The sequence below is a fragment of the Pan troglodytes genome, chromosome 4 (genome assembly GCF_028858775.2).
Source record: "Pan troglodytes isolate AG18354 chromosome 4, NHGRI_mPanTro3-v2.0_pri, whole genome shotgun sequence".
Taxonomy (NCBI): Eukaryota; Metazoa; Chordata; class Mammalia; order Primates; family Hominidae; genus Pan; species Pan troglodytes.
Window position 1 is genome coordinate 105,821,289 of NC_072402.2, and position 20,139 is coordinate 105,841,427.

Sequence of the window (20,139 nt, forward strand, 5' to 3'; positions counted from 1 at the left end):
AAAAAAAAAAAAAAAAAAAAAATTCTCAAATGGAATGCCATCAAACTTTCCAAGCTGAAAAAAATATATATACTTTAAACGTTTTCATATGGCAGAAGTAAATGACTGTAAACATGAATATATCATGTTTACATGTTGATATCATGTTTATCATCACTAATAACTTCTTAGCTAGTATGTAGCATTCTTCAGAGAATATAAGATCAGTTACTTAGGCTCTGAATTGCTATATTCAAGAAAATACTAAAAGTAGCAATGGATAAGAGCAGAGTCATTAAAGACTCATCCTGCTTACTCAATAGTTACCAGCAACTACTTTATATTCCCATTGCCTAGAATACTAACATTAATGGCCTCATTAGAGTAAAGCTTTTCCAGTGGGAATCCACCAAGATATGCCCATCCCCCAACTAAGCAATAATATAACTACATTTTTTTTTAAAAACCTGAACTTTAATATAGTTGATTAATGGTTGAACTAAGCCAAAGAAGAAGTATAAAATAGCTGATAATGTGATACTGGGTACATAGAACATTGTAGGGGGGCAGTATTTTGCCTCTATCCTCTTAGTTTTCTTAGGCTAGGCCTGAGAATTAAACTAACCAAAGACAGATCAAAAAGAGAAAAGCAAACAAATTAATTTAATATAAGTTTTACATGGCACAGGAGACTTCATAGGAAAATGAAGACCCAAAGACGCAGTTAGAGTTGAACACTTAGGTATTGATTTATAGACAAAAGATTAGAAAAAATCAGACAAAAAGCAGTAAACTGTGAAAATGTGACAAGGCAAAGAGGCTTGGGGCTAGAGTGTTTTGGGTAGAGAAGGGACTAGGAAGATGAAGGTTCATGTTTGTACAGATTTTCCTTGGCCTCAACTTACCATCCTAGATATGAATGATACTTTCCTTCTGGTATAGGGAGGGAGGACATATTTCACATGGAAATTTCATCCACTGCTTTTACAAAACAGAAGGAAGGTCAGAGTGATCTTCTTGCCCCTGCTGTTTATCAAGTGCCTTTACCTCAAAATAGTTAATATGCCAGAATGGCATGTTTGAGGATGGCATATTCTTAACTCCTGCTTCATCTTTCATTCTCTTAACTGACACTTTATTAATCAAAATGTTTCCAACACCACAATGGTATGATAAATCATAACCATAAGAATCCAACCATTCTCTTGATCTTTTCACAGAAATTAGGTTGTCTGGTGTGGGTTTACTGCTATGTATTCCAATATAGTAATGTTTTTAGCATTGTTTGCCTGTGAATAACCTATATTAGAAATTAAACTATCCCAATTATCTCAATGACCTAAGCATTTCAGGTATCATACTATTTATAGTATGAGTTTTATATCCACATTCACAGCTAGCATTCTAAATGCAATCACTGGAGTAAAAATAGATTATTTACAATTGTATTATTTGCATAGCATACAAATTTTTAAAGATTCTAAAGTACCTTAGATCTTTGGACTCTGTTTCTTTAACAAGAAAACATTTCATCCTATGAAACCATCATTCTGAACCATCAGAAAAAAAGTTTTTAACTTTTAATTATAAAAAATTTCCAACATCTAAAAAGTAGAGGGAATGGTATAAGAATGTGCATGTATGCATCACCCAGGTCAACAATGAATTCATGGCTAATCTTATTTCCTTTACATGCTGACCTATTTATCCTTACATCAAACTGTTTCTAAGCAAATCCCAAAAATTATGTTGTTATTATGTAAGTATTTCAACATGTATTTCTAAAAGATCTTCAGATTTTAAATACTTGCATAATGTAGGTTCTTGATCATTTTATTTAACTCTTTATACCCTACCAGGAGGCTGGTTTTATAACACAGAATTAAAATATGCTTTAGAAGAACTCCTAGGAGACTCTTCTTGATAATTTACAATATCAACAGCATATGTTTCTATTACCCAAATATTCCTGGCTTCTTCAGGTACTTTCTGGCAGACTCTGACTATAAAATTTTTGTTCTGTTTTTAAGAGTAAAAATTAGAAAAGGCAAGTTATAATGTCATAGCTTTAATGATCTCTAGAGTTTAGTTTTCCTCCTTTTCTTTGCTTTCAAGGGGGAACTGCTCATAAGAAGATCAATTCATTCCTGGAATTGAGATGTAGTGAGACAAATTTAGACATTTCACTACAAATACAGATGGAGCTGTAAACAAAAAAGATCAGAACATCAGAAATTCTGCAGCAAAAAAAAATTGTGATTACCACAGCTTTCAGAGGGAAGACCTTTTGAGGGGAGAAACAGTGAATGTCTACACTGCTGTCCAGCTTAAAGAGTTTGCTCTTCAAGTCTTTGGACTTAAATTTCAGAGAGCTCCCAAATAAAAGAGTAGAGCTATGCCATTTTTACATCAGCCACTTGTTTCTGGGCATACTCAGAGGAGAGGCATTGAAGAACCTCTTCAGAGCTTTGCTTTCAAAGTTTAATTATGAATGGAATAGCATAGCAGGAAGACAGAGAAATTCAATGTGTGTACATAGACCTCTGTCCACAAGCCAAGATTTTATTTCCAAAGGAACACAGGGCCTTCTCATTGAACAATGCCATGGTTAGCTCATCATACTGACACAGGGCCTGTGCCAGGACATTTAAGCCTTTCGATGTTCCACTATTCATTACTCCCTGATGCTTGCCAAAGACCAGACTGAGCCCATTCAGTATAAACTTAGTGCTGGGCCCAATCAAAGGAGGTCGAGGAAAACATGAACAAGTGTTTTGTATGCAGAATACAGCCACTGGCAATGTCTATTAATGTAACAGTTCTCAGCTAATTCCTCTCATTTAGAAAATGGCTTTTGAACTAAATTGAGTTACCTCTGTGCCTTATTTCAACACTAAGAGATACAAAAAGAGGAGAAAATGTTTATAATTAGCCATTTTAAAATATACTTTGTGATAGTAATTTCCCAAGCAATCGTCTCCCACGCTTCTCAATAGTGCATGGGCAGGGAAAAGTATTGGACAAAAAGTACCAACTTTTAATTACCACCTACACTAATCTGTGGCTTTTATTTTAACTAACAAAAATGTTTCAAAGCTACTAAAAATACAGAATTGACTGTACAGGGCATGCCACTTAAGTTTGGGAGAAATGCTAAGGATATACTTTGCAAAAAGTTCAAAGTAGACATCACAGAAGCAAAAAACTCCTTGAGAAAGTGGCACATTTGACAGAGACCTGTGTGAATGGGTTCACAGGTTCCCAGGGTGGCTGCACTCCAGGACTAGGGCAATTGGTGCGGCAGGGAATTTAAGTGGCTGGGGCCCAAGTGAGACGAGCTGAATTCGTTTCGGCAGCTTGTACTCTGCCCCAAGAAAGAAGGATTAAATACAGCTCTGAGAGAGAGATGGCAATTAAAGTGTTTCTGTCTCCAAAGAGAGAGATTCATGGAGTCTGAATCTGGAGAGATACAGAGGGCACAGGAGAGCCTGGTCCCAAAACAAAAACTCAGAAGTCACTTAGCACTATTTTTAAATGCTAAAATCTTCAGTTCCGTATCTGTTTTCAGTATCAAATTAAGAATACAACTTATTACAAATTTTAATTTTCTTTTACTAAAAATGACTTTGTCTATCATATTTTTAGAACTGAGGTAGCCAAACCATGAGTTTGGAAGGTAGCCAAATTCATGGTTCCAATCAGACAGACCTGAATTTTAATTCTGATTTCACCACTAACTGAGATCTCGGCAAATTGCTTAAACCTTTGTGAGATACCGATTCCTTATTTACACAATGAAAATAATGCCTACATTATTGCATTTAAAGTGTGTGTAGCGGTGGGGTGGGGTATCTCCATTTTAGCTTAGGCTACTCTGTTGGTCAGAAGGGCTCCAGACCACAGCAACTGTGTTACTTTTGGCTTCTCTTTTGTTTTGCTTTCATTTAAGTTCACCATTGCACAATGGTGTGTGTAGATATACAGTACAAAATCAATGCAAGACAAAAACCTTCATGAAAAGATACTTCTGCAAACACACACTCAGAAATAATGCCTCCATGTGTGTCATTAATGTTTAACCATCTAAAGAATTCCTGGCAGAATAAATATATAAATAATATATCTTATAAGATAGAGAAATCTTAAGACAAAGCAATTTTCTCATGGCATTTTTTTCTGCCAATAACATTTATTATTCTAAACACTGTAAAGCATAGTAGACAAACTAAAAGATATAACATCAACTAACAGCACAAGGTAAAATATGTTATAAACATCACAGTGAAGCTAATCAGAGTGGGGGATGATATTTGCCATAAGAATTACTGGGTACTTTGAAAATATGTATAACATCTTGTGAAGCTTTAGGACTATTCCATTTTTCTGTCTCTAAAGGTTTTATTTTATGTGAGCCAGTTAATCTGTCTTTGCTCTGCTTAAAACCATCAGCTGTGAATTCACTTGGGTAGAATTTGGAAAGCAATCAGAGCAAAAGAGACCCATTTCATCAGCTTTATACAATTATGCAAAAGGTAACCTGTATTCAGTAATGCAATTTCTAAAAGTTCAGGAAACTTCCTGCAGCTTATGGTTTTAAGCTGCAGCCATTCTGCTTTCCAGTGGCATAAAGAACTTTAACATTCAAATAGCATTCATTAGAAAATTCACAAAGTCAGACCATTGCCTCTTTCAAAAACAATACATTTATTTGCTACTGTTAAAAATAATCTTTTGGTCAGTGGATCCTATCGCTGCTATCGTCAATGTGAACCTTTAGTATAAAATACTATTAATCTAATTTAGGAAAAAATGAAACAGTCTTTGTGAGAATCAAAAGTAAACAAATATATGTCAAAAGATTAATTTTTAGCTTTTATGTCATGTATTTTTCAGGCAATCTCATACCCCTGTAGTAAAACTTTTTATTTTTCAACTGTTTCAGGACAAAGAAGAGATATTCTCTTTCATTTACACACAAAGCTTATCTTTTTCCTTGATGGAATAGGTATTTTGGGAAGCCAGTAGGGCTTTTATTATAGTTAAAAGGATAAAAGGTCTCTTCCGTAGTTTTTGTATTGACTACATGTATTTGACTTCTCAAAAAGTCTCCCTTCATTTACCGTTTCTCTCAGTCCCCAACCAAGTCACTGTTAAACTTTTTGTTGATTTACCCTTTTTATTCCCCTCTACCCGCTATCCTTTTCCCTCATTTTACAAAGTAAATTGTGCCAGACAGTATGCCTTATGCTGGGTCTTCTCAAATTTCTGACATCAATTTTATTCTTTCTGCAACCAATTTTGTTGTTGTTGTTGTTGTTGTTTTTTGAGATGCAGCTTCACTCTTGTTGCCCAAGCTAGAGTGCAGTGGCGCGATCTTGGCTCACTGCAACCTCCACCTCCTGGGTTCAAGCAATTCTCCTGCCTCAGCCTCCCGAGTAGCAGGGATTACAGGCATGCACACCCACGCCTGGATAATTTTTTGTACTTTTAGTAGAAACAGGGTTTCACCATGTTGGCCAGGCTGGTCTCGAACTCCTGACCTCAGGTGATCTGCCTGCCTTGGCCTCCCAAAGTGCTGGGATTACAGGCATGAGCCACCGTGCCCAGCCCTGCAAACAAATATTAATTTTACATGCAATTGTACTTCTAAATGTTATTTTCATTAGAAAGATTACCTATAGTGAAAATAAAGAAGTCAATCCTCTAAGACTTCTCTTGAATTTATAGAACATCACACTAAGTATAGGCTCAAAATGTCCAATTTAACCAACAACACTTATTGAGTACCTCCTACAGAGCAGAGCTCTGTGCCTTCCTGATGGAGAAGAACAAAAGTTTAAGAGTTAAGATATAGTCTCTGTCCTCCAAGATGTGTCTTATTTTAATTGGACGAGTAAGACTAATCCACATAAAAACATTAAATAAAAACAAATAAAAAGTGAGTCATTCAGTGAGTGCAATAGATGATCCACAGTTTTGTGACAAAGCAAGTGCACAACAACATATATGGGATATTCTCATTTTGTCAAAAATGTATTTGGATATATATTTTAAAAGACTGGAAGGTTACACATAGAGTACTTTGGGGAGTACACAATTATGTTTTTTGTTTTGTTTTGTTTTGTTTTTTTGAGATGGAGTCTCGCTCTGTTGCCCAGGCTTGGAGTGCAGTGGTGCCATCTCGGCTCACTGCAACCCCCACCTCCCGGGTTCATGCCATTCTCCTGCCTCAGCCTCCTGAGTAGCTGGGACTACAGGTGCCCGCCACGATGCCCAGCTAATTTTTTGTATTTTTAGTAGGGACAGGGTTTCACCGTGTTAGCCAGGATGGTCTGGATCTCCTGACCTTGTGATCTGCCCACCTCGGCCTCCCGAAGTGCTGGGATTACAGGCGTAAGCCACCACACCTGGCCCTGATTTTTTTAATGTATGAATTGCTTTTTGTATCAAAAAATAGCAGTAAATAAAAAGGATTCTAATGAATGAAGAAAGAGAAGAGAAGGCTTCTTGGAGAAGGCGCAACTGACGTGGACCTTGGGGGCTGGACAAGAATAATGGGCCAGGCCAGTGGCACAAAGAGGGAAAAACACAATGGAAAGAAAGTTGATGGCACTTGTGAAAGATTGTAATTGTGTCAATTTGACTTCAAAAGGTGATTCAGGCAAAACTGTGGCAGAAAAGTCTGGCTGCTGTAAACCAGTGAAGGCTTTGGCCACATGCTGTTTTGAAGATATTAGATCTTGCATATGTTCTCAAAGTTGCCTTTATCTGAAAAGAAGGTAAAGGAGAAAACACAGCTTTCTTTGGATACATACTCAAGTTATAAGAATAAATAAGAAAACTATGGAAAAACAATTTAAATACTAGAAAAGAAAAAGAGCCATATAGTCATCTCTTAATTATCCATGTATGTCGATTATCTACTTCATTTATTATCCTAGACAAATTATAAAATTCCTCCCAAATGGAACAGACCAGAAGACAAACTTTGCTTTTGCTTTCAACTTTTCTGCTGATACAACTAACTTTAACATTAACTACCCATTACAAAGACAGAAAGGAAATTTAAAACGTGTTTAGGGTTTATATCTTATTAGGGAAAGGCCATTAAGGCAAAATTATTTAATATCTCTCCTTATTTATTTACTTAAGAAATATGCATCAAAGAGAGAGTAAAACGGAGGGAGACTGAAAAGGAACAGGAGGAAGAATCTGATCTTCTAATATATTTTACATATTGCTTTACTGGATCATCGCCGGAAAGCAAGGGTTAATCCTATTTTAAATAGGGGGAAACTGAAGCTAACAGAAGAGAATGATTTATTCAAGGTCATTCAAGCAGTAAGTGCTAAACTGGGACTCACACCAATTCTTCTAAGTTTAGGGCTCTTTCTACTATACCAGAGGTACCATCTCCACCACAGTCTATAGCAGGGAAAAATTGAGCATGTAGAACAAGCAAGCAGGACAGGTTTCTAGTTCCTCTAAATGTGAACATTAATGAAAATAAAATTGAAAAGACAGATAATAACAAGTGTTGGCAAGAATGTGTAGAAATTAGACTCTTAAATTCTGCTAGCAGGATTATAAAATGGTGCAACCACTCTGGAAGGGAGTCTGGGAGTTCCTCAGAATATTAAATGTAAAGTTGCCATACGTCCCAGCCATTCTACTCCTAGGTATATATCCAAGAGAAATGGAAACATATGTCCACACCAAAATGTATATACAAATATTCACAATAGCAAAAAAGTAGAAACAACCAGAATGTCTATCAACTAATGAACAGATGTGGTGTATCAGTACAATGGAATATTATTTGGAAATAAAAAGAAAGTTTGAAAGTGAATACGTGCTACAACATGGAAGAACACTGAAAACATTGTATTACATGAAAAAAGCCAAACATAAAAGGGTACATATTATATTACAGTATTCCACTTATATGAAATGTCCAGAATAGGCAAATCCATAGAGACAAAAAGTAGATTGGTAGTTGCCAAGGGCTGAGGAAAAGGAATAAATCAGGAGTGATGCTATGGGTTACAGAATTTCTTTTGGGACTGATGAAAATTTACTGAAATTAGATAGTAGCAATAGTGAATACAGTAAACTGTGAATATACTAAATATGAATATACTAAACCACTGTGAATACACTAAAACCATGGAATAGTACACCTTAAATGGGTGAATTTTGTGGTATGTAAATTACATCTCAAGTTATTTTTTAAAGAGGTGAAAAAAATTAAAGGAAATGCTCAGAAAACAAGAAAAATGGAAAATATTATAAAAATCAATCATGTAAAATTTCCTCCTTAAAAATCTCTGAACTTAATTTTATTTATTTTTTTGAGACAGAGTCTCACTCTGTCACCCAGGCTGGAGTGCAGTGGTGAGATCTCAGCTCACTGCAACCTCCAACTCCTGGGTTCAAGCGATTCTCCTGCCTCAGCCTCCCGAGTAGCTGGGATTACAGGCATGTGCCACCACGCCTGGCTAAGTTTTGTATTTTTAGTAGAGACAGAGTTTCTCCATGTTGGTCAGGCTGGTCTCGAACTCCCGACCTCAGGTGATCCGCCCACCTTGGCTTCCCAAAGTGAAAACCTCTGAATTTTAAATACAACTACGAAAAGTATATTATTTTGGTGTTTTCTGTTAATTAGATGAAATAACGACACAAATGCTTTTTAACTGTTAAGCAAAGTGTCTACATGATCAGTCATTAATTTATAATTCACTTTCCTTTGAGGCTTGACAATTTCACTTTGTTAGATTCCTTTAAGAGAAATCTCAGCCAGGCACGGTGCCTCAAGCCTGTAATCCCAGCACTTTGGGAGGCCAAGGCGGGCAGATCACGAGGGCAGGAGATTGAGATCATCCTGGCTAACACGGTGAAACCCCATCTCTACTAAAAATACAAAAAATTAGCCAGGCATGGTGGCGGGCACCTGTAGTCCCAGCTACTCAGGAGGCTGAGGCAGGAGAACGGCATGAACCCGGGAGGCAGAGCTTGCAGTGAGCCGAGATGGCGCCACTGCACTCCAGCCTGGGCAACACAGCAAGACTCTGTCTCAAAAAAAAAAAGAAAAAAGAAAAAGAAAAGAGAAACCTCATTCTCATTCTGTTCAAAATCTTCCAATGGCTTTCCATTGCACCTAGAATAAAATCCAGACCCCTTTGCATGACCTATTAAGGCCCAATATAATCTGCCTGTTGGCTCGCACCCCAACCTTATTTGCTACCTTTCCTTCCTTCTCTGATTTGGTCTGGCTATACTGCCCTCCGTTCTGTTTCTCAAACACACTAGTGTGTTTCTGCTTCAAGGACTTTGTACGTACTGTTTACTCATTTATCCATGTGGCTTACTCCTTGATTTTACTTAAGTTTCTCCTTCAGTGATAGCTCCTCCATGAGCTGTATTTCAAACTGCAAACATATACCCCACCTTCTACATCCATTTAATCTCTTCTACTTTTCTTACCAACTATGTGATGTAAAGAATATTTCTACTTGTCCATTATCCATTTCCTGCTGGAATATAACCCCACAAAGACAGTGTAGTTTTATTTTATTCACTGCTGTAACTCCAGTGCTAACAATAGGGAAATCAACAGTATTTGTTAAAAAAGTAGATAAACAATCAGATGAACCTTAATGAAAGTGTCTAGAAAACTATAAAGTATCATGAGCTCTTTAGATATAGGAGTCAATTTGGGGCACTTAGGGGTGCATATCTAGCATGTTTAAAGGTTTGATAGATTCATGAATGAATGAAGTTGTTATGTCTAAGAATAATCATGTTAGGATAGATCTACATATTTAAATAAAGACATGGGTAACAATTACTAAAGATTTCTTAATTTTTCCTTTAGTTTTCTACTGTAAAAAAATACTTTGTTATCCTCTCCAATTTTTTCATCACTAAGTAGAACACTCCTTAGAAATCCTGGATCTGCGTCCTTACTTAAAACAAGGCAAGTTAGGAAAAGCACCCCCATTATATGTTTCCCCAGTGGGCCAAAGACTCACACTTTGTTTTTTTTGTTTTTTTTTTGAGACAGAGTTTCGCTCTTGTTGCCCAGGTTGGAGTGCAATGGTGTGATCTCGGCTCACCGCAACCTCCGCCTCCCGGGTTCAAGCGATTCTCCTGCCTCAGCCTCCTGAGTAGCTGGGATTACAGGCATGCACCATCACGCCCAGCTAATTTCATATTTTTTAGTACAGATGGGGTTCTCCATGTTGGTCAGGCTGGTCTCGAACTCCTGACCTCAGGTGATCCACCCACCTCGGCCTCCCAAAGTGCTGGGATTACAGGCATGAGCCACTGCGCCCAGCCAAGACTCACACTTTCAAAGACCTATTGGGAAAGTAAAAAGGAGAACAGTAAGGGAAATACCTGAGATTTACAAAAGGAAGGACAAAGAGTAATGGAGAGAACTGATGAGGGTCAGGACCCACTTCCCCAAAATATGGTACCTTGGCATTTGAGAAAATAGCAGAAGGAGGAAGGTCACTCTCACCTTCCCCACATCCTTTTTCTGACCTTCCCCTGAAGCAGGTCATAAGACTTTCATGTGAGAGGTGCCCATTCTATATCCATAAGAAAGGAACATCCTCATGTCTGATGATACAGGGACACAGAGAAGAATCTCAACAGACAAGACTTGGTAAGTTCTTCCCAGTTTATTACCATTAGATCATAACCCTTTTGTCCAATCACACTTCTCTGTATTGACTGACTTTTTCATCAAACCTAGCATAAAAAATATACAGGTTTACCTGTTTCTTTAGGTTTTAATTTCCTTATGAAAGCCCCTATGTCACATAAAACTTATATTTAAATACATTTGTATGTTTTTTTTCTTGATAATCTGTCTTGTTATAGGGGTCTGAGCCATGAACCTAGTAAGGGATAAGAAGAGAAATTTCTTTCCCCCACAGAATGGAATACCAGTTAGTGCCCCACTCCCAGATTCCCATACTGTACTATGGGAATCTTTAATTACATTATTGCATTAGCTCAATGTAAACAATGTATATCAATACAAGAGCAATACATGATTAAGATGTTCTGAGACATCTTTGATCACAATACTACATTTTATCTGAACCACTTTTCAAACATCAAATTCATTCAGTCCACAGAACGTGGGGTCATGGGGTTGAGGGAGAGAACACTTCCATTCTATTAAAATCAGAGAAAGAATTCCTTTTCCTTATAATGAATATTTCCATTTAAAAGTCTGCCATATGACTGAGTCAGATACCTTCATTCTCTTCTAGGTTACAGGTAAATAAGTGATTAAGATCATAGCCTATTGGTACCACACAGCTTCTAAATGGGAAGGGTGTGCCCGTAGCTCACACCTGCTCCTTGGCCAGCCAAGCAAAACTCTCACTGTTCTGTCAGTACTCATTCTCACTCACTTGTTTTAAAATCCAGTGGTTTACTGGGTTCAAGAACACCCAAGCAGAACCTGAGCATAATTTTGAATTAATCTCTTATAATATCCTCTCTTCAAGTTTAATTTGAAAGAAATTCATCAGTAATATAGTCTATTTATTTACATTAACAACTGAAATAGACTAAAGTACATATTTCTAAATATAGAATTTCTGAAATTTCTTAACTAGATATTAATGGAAATAATTGCGGTACATCACAGCTATGTCATACAAAACAGAAAAACCTATGAATTAATGCATGTATTCATAAAGAAAATTGTCACTTAAATGTGGGAATCAGATTTTAATTAATGGGCTCTTTTTATCAAATTTGTAAACAGTTTACCATTTGAAAGTAGTTTCCTATTTAGAACCCTAGTTTCCACAGAGGAAAAGAAGGCACAAGATTAAATGATTTCCATTTTTCGATGCTGAGTAATGTACAATTTTTTCAAAGTATTCTTTATTTTCTTGTTTAAAAATTTGTTATTTTTTACGAGAATCATAACCTGCCAATCCTACTGCAGCTTTCTTTCTTTTTCAGTATATTAGCATGCAAAAAAAAAAAAGGGCGAATTTGTGCCTCAAAATTTTCACAGTGCCATTATTTGCTGTACCTAGTTTCTTTTTAAGGAGAAAAAGCCCTGCACATCTTTATTACGATGGCATTTGATTTTTTGTATTAACCATCTAAAGAGTGGTTAAACTAAAATATCATAATAATTATTAAACTAGGTACTAAGCCTCCCTTTCCTCCTCCCTAATACATTGAATAGTCCACATTCACCAGCATCAAGTCTCTTTTACTAGGACAATGGCAACAAGAAATCTTCAACAAGTGCTGGCCTGACCCCTTTCCTTTTTCTACAGCTCCAGCTGAGCAGCAAAAACTGCTTGAAATTCAGCAATCACATTTCTCACTGTTCCAGAATGACCTATTTCGCACTAGAATGAACCAGTGAATTCATACATATAAATAACTATCTGCAGACCCTGCTTTTCAAAACATGAACAGAAATAAGTAAAAAGAAGAAAAAAAAAAGAAAGAAAAGAAAAAGAAGAAAGAGGGAGCAGCAGTTACAAATAAAGGTTTGATTGGATTGGTATTTTTCAATTGTTTGATATGATAATTGGAAACAAAACAAGACTATATAATTTAGATATCAATGTTACATTTAAAGTTTTTTGGAATTGTCAATAAATAATATTCATGATAGTTCAAACTAAAGTCAGATTATTTTTCTCTAAAACACACATCATCATATTCTTATTTATTTAAGCTATCTTGGGAACTAAGAAAAAAGGCTGTAAGCATTTCTTAGCAGATTATGCTTATAAATTAGCTACACTATCATTCATTCTTAAGTATTTATTGAATGCTGTATACAAGATCTAGTTACATGCTACATCCTGCAAACACAAAGTTTCTAAGACCTTCTGATCTCTCAGGATAATCTCCAATTATAATAATCTTTTAATCTCAGTCGGTGTAAAAAACTGTCTGTACACGCTAGCTTTTTCAACTAGGCTACGGGACCACACTTTATTCATCTCTGTATTTCCAATAATTAATAAAATCCTATTACATAATTAACTCTCAATAAATGTTTACAAATGGATTGATTACTTAGTCACTGCCCTTGAGCTTACAGAAGTTCAAGCAGTGCTCAGAGAACCCAGTATATAGATCATGTTAGCACTCTGTCATAAATCTGTTGACACACATTGAACAAGGGGTAATGCTGCATAATAATATCTGAGAGAAGGGAGACAAATGAGGACAGCCATATACATAAGTAAAACGTTCAATGCCTGGAGAGAGTTTCTGGATGCGGCAAGGGAAAGGAGATCCCAAACAGGCCCAACAGTCTTGCTTGGTTTAGGAGACAGAGTTTAGGGCTCTAGGACACCAAGGTGACCAGAAAGGAGGTAGATGCACAGAAAGGGCAAGTGAGCAAGCTCTGGAGATAGGCATAGTCCAATTGAGTCTTTGGTTGAATACTGGTCTGGTCATATAAAAAAGAAAACTACTGAGGCCAGAGAAAGAACCATCATTAAGGAATAAGTGGGAAATATCTGGAGCTTAGGCCTGGGAGTACTTGATACTTCCATGAGCTTGGATAGAAATGACCTGCTAATTCACAGGGCATTGAGTCAAGGACTCAGAAGGGCAATGCCTCACTAGTGTGGCTGAATTAGCCCTTGACTAAACACTGTTCAGGATTTACCCATCAAACTGTGCCCAAGTAACTTTAATTCTTCCCAGAACAAGGCCCAGAAATATTTAAAGAATTTTTTAAAAACCAATACCAAACATCGTCATATTCACAACGTTGGTCATCTGGTCAAAATTACTAGGCATGAAAAGAAACAGGAAAACATATCCCATGAGGAGAAAAAACAATCAATATAAATAGACATATAAATGACATAGATGATAGAATTAGTGAACAAGGCATTTAATCAGGTATTAAACTATATTACTGCTCAAGAAGGAGAAGGAATGCATGAACATGATCAAGAGTGAAATGAAAGTTGTAACAAGATCCAAATCAAACTTCTACAGATGAAATGGTATGCTAATATGCTTCAAGGTCAAAATATTATAAATTTAACAAATATTGTATTTTCATAAAACTTTACTTCCTCTGAAATCTTCTGATATTTTAACTCTAAAATAGGGGTAAAGTGGGAGTAGACATTATGTCACATCTCACTGGTCCCAAACTTTTTCTTAATTCACCATTCATATTCTTAATTAATCTTTCTAATATTCTTCATCTATTCTGCCTCCATTTACGGACAGAAAGTCATACTCCTAAAATTGCCTAGCATACAGTGATCAAGTTGACTGCAATCTAGAGTTTGCTAATAACTCACCCAGTCTTTCTCATACTTCTTACTTACACCCAGACCACTTTTATCCAGACTTGGCAGTATTGCAGGGAAGGTATGGGCAGGGCATCAGAGACATGCATTCCCATCTGAGCTCTGCCTCTGTCTGAAGACCACATGGGCATGTGGCTAACCTGACTAGATCTCGGTCTCTTTATTTTCTAAGTTAAAAGATGGGATGTAATCTGCAATTTTAAAACACACTTTAACTACTGAGCCTTTAAATCTAATATGCAAGAGAGATAGATGCTATGCTAAGCTTGCATTATGTGTATATATTTAAAAAAACAATTTTTCCAACATATGCACGTGTATATATGCTATACACACACATATATATATAAATAAATTTTTCTTCCAGTGTATCAAGAATGGAAGGAAATATGAATGGGGGTAATAAATGTGAGCAAATCCAGTAAAGTAAATGAAAAATATGGGCAAGTGGACAGAAAAAAAGTAATTCTGAGATGTTCTCCGACGGAGGACAGCTACTGAGGGACTCTCAGAGGCACCATTAAAAAGTAGTAAATCTCTCTGAGAAATGTCCCCATTGAACTAAACACTCCTCAGATTAAAAATGTCCAATTTTAGGTATACCTAAATTGGTAAAATACTTAAATTTAGGTATTTTAAAATTCTCTTTTCTTGTTAATCTGGAAAGTCTGTCCCCAGAATCATTCTATACCATATATCCATCTAATCTGACATAATCCCTAAACACTACACTTGAAATAGTCATGCCAGGAATGAAGCTGTGTGTAACTGTTCTTCAGAAAATTGGCTTTTCAAAAGAAAATGTGCATCAGAATTAAGGCATAATTAATTAAGAAATATCCATTTCAGTTTCTTCTATTTTTAGAACTTTTACACGTAGAACAAATGTATAATTATTAATTTTGAGTCATTTAAACAGAATAATCCTTTGTATGTCTCTTTCAGTTATACAAAAAGACTATTTGCATTACACAGCAGTGCTGTATATGAAGGTCATGAAGCTAATCTTCATTATCATTCTGTAATAAATAAACAAGAAAGTACCCCTCCCGAAGAGTTTATACTCCATTGTACGAACATAACATGTACATATTTTACATAATCCAGTTCCCAGAACTTTACAATTGTTTATTTATTATGCATAGTAACCATTTGCTTACTCTTAAAGTACTTCTGATTTGTATCTTAGTGAGTTTATTCCATTCAATTCCCTATAAGTTGTCTCTTGTTTCCAAATTATTATAAATTCAGTATGACATCAAGCATAAATCATCATTTATATTAATTGAGTGTTATTGTTAATGAAAGACAATTAGGTATACATCAATAAATGTCTGATTCAAACAAATTAGGCAAGAAAATAATTTTATAGCCAATAATGAGAAATAAAGTTGTTGTGTGTTCAGTAGCCCCACATTCTTTGTTTGTGATGGTGTAGGATACTAAGTGACTTTTATATTCTTATTTGTGGACATTTGTTTTTCAAACTATGTATATCAGAAAGACATTCAAATGGGCAAAATTTACCCTGATACTGAGTGGAGCACACAAATGCTTGGCACATTGAAAATGCTTCAAGCTTGGTTGGCTTTTCAATGCCTGTAAAGAGAATTAGAGATAGGCCACTGAATGCCAATCACACTACTGCATCTATTCACCACATTTAAATTCTTAGGGTGAACATATTTATCATTGGCTTGTGAGGCTACATCATTTTTTAATATTGCTCTCAAGCTGCTGGATAGAATTTCATGTCCTAAGTCCAGAGAAACAAGGTAAATGACAAACATGTTGCAGATTTCTTATCTGGAATATTAACAGTGTCTCTAATCCTATACAGAAATGTAGTCCAAAAAATGTAGTGATTTCAAAATGGTGTGCACTCTTTTAAGTGTATACAAGATCATAATCCCCAAGCAATTTTTTAAATGACTGCATCAATTACCTGACAATTGGGCAAATTCAAGACGTATTTAAAGAAAACCTGAGGAATGATTATTAGGAAATATAGGAAGGTGTCTATTGTCCAAGTGCAATAAACTGCTAGAACAGTAAGTACTCAAGTAAGGCAAACAAAAGTATTCACCTCTTCCTAGTACCCAGAGGAAAATCAGAATGTTCAAACTAGGAGGAAAAAAAGAGAAACAGGAGAAGCATGGGCCTTATTCACTATATTTTTAAGCCTAAGTCAGTTTTTAAAATATGAGAATTGAGTATGTATGTAGGTTGAAGCTGATACAAAAAAAAATTATAGTATTTAAAATTTTTTTTTAAAAAGCTCACGCTATCATATATATAAACTTAGTCCTTAAATTCTAGAACCGACCTTATTTTTTACACTAACTGTTTCTATGTAAATCTCATTGGCTCAATTCATTACAAAATTGGTGAGGTAGGCACTGAGGCAAATTGAAAAGGACAGGACACTAGATAGAAATGGTCGTCAACACTCAGCTCAAGCTGCTGGGGGAAAGGAGAAATGCAGACACAGTATTTTCACATCTTTCCATCTTTAAGAAAAAAAGAAGAAGAGTAAAATCTCCCAGTTTTTAAATATTTACAACTAATTAAAGGTTGAAAAAGTTATTTCTCTGAGTAGTTCTACAAAATGACCCACATACACACACCATGTCAGTAAAGAGCAACTGAGCAAGATGAAAAGCAGTAAGAATTAGAGCTATCAGAGATCAAAGAGAAGGCCCCAAGATATCTTCTCATCTGGCCCCCTGCCTGCAGACAGGTAAGATATTCATCTAGTTTAAAAGCTGAGGCAGTCAAGGCTCAAAGAGATTAAAATGAGCTTGTCCAAAATCACACTGAAAGTAAATAACATAACAGGCTGACCACCTTCCATGACTGTTTTTGTTTGTTTTTAAGCTAAATAACCACTGGCTTGGAAATTTTACTGAATAAGTCATGGCCTGAAAAAAGATGAAAAGATCTAACAAAAATTTTGAAATAAAGGTGACTGACAGTGAACAAAATCCCCATAGAAAGAATGTAGTAAACAAAAAAGAAAACAGAAACAAGAAAAACACTAAAGTTAAGAAAGCATATAATAAGGAGCATAGTTAAGGGTTTCTCTGCCTTATATACATAAAATTACTAAAGAATAGTGGTCTAGGAGAAAGAACAACAAAATATAAAGCAGGTGGAGAATCAAGTTAGGTAGTTAAGAGGTTAATATGCAATCCATGGGAGGGTAGTGAATATTATTAATTCAAATCGGGCAATTAAAAATAATAAAACAGGGTCATGTGCAGTGGCTCACACCTGTAATCCCAGCACTTTGGGAGGCCAAGGAGGGTGGATCATGAGGTCAAGAGATCAAGACTGTCCTGGCCAACATGGTGAAACCCTGTCTCTACTAAAAATACAAAAAAAAAAAAAAAATTAGCTGGGCGTGGTGGCATGTGCCTGTAGTCCCAGCTACTCAGAAGACTGAGGCAGGAGAATCGCTTGAACCTGGGAGGCAGAGGTTGCAGTGAGCCGAGATCACACCACTGCACTCCGGTCTGGCGACAGAACAAGACTCTGTCTCAAAAATAATAATAATAATAATAAAATAATAATAATAAAACAAGTTAATAAGATAAAGAATGGGATGATAGATGAATAATACCGTTTTCAAAAGAAATTACGTGCACAAAAATTTCTTATCACTCAAAAAAACAGCTCAGATAGATCCATCCTGGGATTAACACCCAGGTATTTAATTCCCAATCTGGCCAGCAGCCTTGTATCCTCAGCTTTAGCAGGACTGAGAGGGTAATTCTCTGCTCTACAGGTAGGTGACTCTACAATCAGAAAAGGGGAGAGAATACATTAAAAAAAAAAATTGGTGAAAATAATTTTCATAATTTTGTTAGGGCTGCGGATATTTCATTTGTTATTTCAAGTGTATGAAACGTTTAAGAGAATCTGACACATTGGGAAATCAACTTAAGGCTTGTAGTTTTTATTTAAAATATTTAAAGCGATTCACTAGTAGTAATCTTGACATTTTAATTTTAAATACTTAAGGACAGTTTGATTGACTAAGTTTATATGCAGTGTTTAAAAACTGATTGACTAATGCATACATTTGGCTTTCATGTGAAAGTGGTGTTTAAGTGCTCAGGAAGACTTGCATTAGATTTGTAAGGCTGCCTTCCCAGAGATTGAGAGTGCTTGGGAAAATTAAGCATATTGGGGGTTACAATTTGAAAAGTCTAAAGGAATGCAATTAATCAAGTTTGAAAATGATGTGAAATGTTTAATAGAATTTAGTCTGTCAAACGTATAAGCTGATTGCTAATTAAGGAACAAATGAAAAAGAGTGCTTTAAATATAACCCCAAATTACTAGATTTATGAATAAAATAAGATTTATAAATTGAGCTTAAAGGCTTATGAAAACTTGGCTTTATAATTTAAAATTTTTAAAAATGTTAATTACAACACAGTAACTATGAGTATGCCTTTCACGTACAAAAGACCCTCAAAGATTAAAATCCCAAATGACTATGAAGATGACATTAATTTCTCCAATCAAAAGATGAGTATTTTTCAAAAAACGTTGAGGTCTTAATAGGTAGTCCATGAGGAAAAGGGGTCTGTGGTTTGGGGGGAAAAAAAGCTCAAGAAGGAGCTACTAACTACACCCCCTCTCGGAAATCCCTGGCCTATATTATAAAGGTTTTGAGAAGGCCTGCAATTAAGAAATGTTTCATATTTCAGTTTTTGACACAGGAGTTCACGGATGCTTATTAACATCTTGCAGAACTGCCAGGGATGCTCTAGAAAGCACAGTTTGGGAAGCCCTACATTAGATAGCTGAGAAAAAACTCCTTCAAGTATTCTTCTTTGTCAGCATACTAGAAACCGTAAGGAATGAAAAAAGCAGGAGATGGAGGGAGGTTGAAGTTTCCATTATTTGGCATTACCACATAATACCTGGCAGGTGGGCTAACTTAATGATATGGCATAGTTCTACCTCAGGATTTTTTCATGTATTCCCAGTGTCCAAAGCCACTGTTTGTGCTTTCCTAAGTATAACACTTGAGTCTGTTCTCTTCTTAAAACTCCATGCATATGTAAGATTTTCACTATAACCTATATCCTGGATGATTCCAAAATCCTTATCTCCAGCCCTGACTTCCATCTTCAGATTCAAACCCAACTGAGTAAGGGACATCCCTGCCTGGTGGACCTACAATAACTTCAAATTCAACATGTTCAAAACTGGGTCCATTCTTTTCCATCCAAAAGTTGTTTGTGCCGCAACTTTCCACAGTTCTGTTACAGTATCCCATCTACCCAGGTGCTCAAGCTAAAAACTTGAGAAAATTCTAGAGTCCCTCATCTCCCTCAGCCTCCACATGGGTAAGATCTTTTGCAACACATCCTTGATCACACTTAAGTTCATCCTTTCCTTTCCATTTTGGTTTTCACTACTGACATTTAGGACGGCATAATTTGTTTCCCTGGACCTTTGCAATCTTCTCTGGTAGACTGTCCTTCTTATGATCTTCCTCTGTAGTCCATTGTATGCAGGTGTTTTTAATTTTGTTTTTTAGTGTAAGTCAATGTTTCCCCATCATCTACATATAATATTCTAAATTCTTGGCATAATATCCATAGTCCTTCATGCTCTGACTCCTACTTACCTCTCTAGACCCCTCTCTCACTATCACCTCCAGGCTTATGCTATGTTCTGGACACATCCAACTTCTCGCACTTCCAAGTACACACAGTGATCCTTCAGATCTATTTTACACATGTGATTTTCCCTAGAACACCCTTACTATATTCTCTTCTCCCAAAAAACTCCTAACTCATCCATG

General features: G+C 36.1%; 1 protein-coding gene across 2 annotated transcripts in view; it reads right to left on the reverse strand.

The window, feature by feature from the left end:
• Nucleotides 1-20,139, reverse strand: part of FBXL17 (F-box and leucine rich repeat protein 17) — a 525,181-nt gene that overhangs the window by 240,395 nt on the left and 264,647 nt on the right. Inside the window, exon 7 of one of the 2 annotated variants that reach the window (XM_016953580.4) lies at nucleotides 1-20,139. This exon is cut by the window's right edge and continues 14,900 nt beyond it. The exons of the other annotated variant lie outside the window; for it this stretch is intronic. The gene's annotated coding sequence lies outside the window, so the exon portion shown is untranslated. 2 annotated transcript variants of the gene reach the window in all.